The following is a 1,708-nucleotide window of genomic DNA, read 5'->3' on the forward strand; positions in this document are numbered from 1 at the left end:
TACTTTTTATCCCGGTGATTGGCTCCTTTGGAAAATGTAGGATTTTTAATCTAACTTTTAAAAAGATGGCGCTCGTATAGCTAAAGTGTTTTAGACACTTTTATATAAGGAAAGGCTTACCGCACTGGCGAAGCTACGAGCTACACCTATGTCCTCCTAGATCACAAGCTTGTTCTACAACGAACATCTTTATTCCTTTTTTGATAGATTTACGTCCTAGAACCTATAAATTTGCTTCTGTGGTTACCTATTGATAACACCAAAAGTAACAAGTTATTCACTTACGTTTTCCTTGAAAAATCAATTTGGCCGCCGACATTTATTCAAATATTTAGTCGGCTCTTACATTTTACGTAAAAAAGCAAGCACTTGTGCCGGTCAAATACTCCGGGACGCAATGCCCTGGGGCCTTTGTCAAGGAAATTGCATTCTGTGTGAAAGGACCCTCTTGAAATAGTCCCCTTGTAGGGTAAGAACCTAAATTGTACAATAAGTGCAACACGCGACACTAAGGAGTTAAGTATTTTGGCGTCCAAGGAACAATTTATGAAATTGATTCAAATTTTTTGAGTGTTATCGTCTTGTGATTAGTGACTGCATATCGTAAATCAGTTAATACTTGCAAAGGAAATGTTAAAGATTGTTAATATTACACGAAAAGTTAATCAAGACCTGAATAGCTAGCTTGACAATGTCGTTTTATTTAGCCTGGATTCTAAGCATTATTAGCCTTACTTACTGTACTTGAGTGTCGAACACTATAGTTTATGTACTTTACTTATTTTTTGTAGTATTTTTATAGAAAATAATACATCAATACAACAGTATAAGAATAGAACAGCAATATAACATCCAAGCTATATCACTAGGAGAGTCTTAAGTTCATAGTTTCGTAAACGTACGAAGTACACAACCTTAACTTAATGTTATACATGTTTTCGTTAGTGAATAAGTAAATTGGGACGATTGAGCGTTACAGTATATGCTTATAAATCAGGGAACTTTCAAAAAATATTTGTAGGCCCAGTATATTAGAAAGGACCGCAAATTAGGACTGTATCATCTTTAACCGATGATTTATATTAGGAGAATAAAGAACTCTATGAGGTAGTCGACTATTTTTAAATTAAATTTATCAAAAATAAGGGAAAAAGATTTTTTTTAAATCCATTCTATAAAAAGTAACTTATAAAGCTTTGAAATTGGGGTAGCTGTCGAATAATAGTTATTGCAAACTGTAACGTCACCGAGTGTCACCGGCAATAACACTGCGTGCGTGTATGCGTATTCTACTAGTCGCTTGTCAATAGCCCTGTAGGTGAAAGACCTAAGTCTAATAATGCGTAACATAACTTCTTCCATGTCCTCCAATCTCTAACTTAATAATAATGATTAGTGGCACAGTCTTTGCAGTGATATCTATCTAGCTCTATCGCATATTATTAACCCGTACTAAGTAAATTTTGTAAATAACTTGCTACTTGACTAATACATTTTAGTTGTAATGAATCCTCTTTAGGATAGTAGCACGTATAATTCGTCTATTGAAATAATGGTTTGCTCCATTAGTCCGTAATGTATGAGGCAAACAAACACAGTCAGGGAGTAAGTGTGTTTTGTTTTGTACTACATTTACAAACTTGAACGTAACGAGAATTTAATTATCTTTTTTATAACTTTACAAATTGTATTAAATAACTCTAATTGC

The sequence above is a fragment of the Manduca sexta genome, chromosome 25, assembly GCF_014839805.1.
Source record: "Manduca sexta isolate Smith_Timp_Sample1 chromosome 25, JHU_Msex_v1.0, whole genome shotgun sequence".
Classification (NCBI taxonomy): Eukaryota; Metazoa; Arthropoda; class Insecta; order Lepidoptera; family Sphingidae; genus Manduca; species Manduca sexta.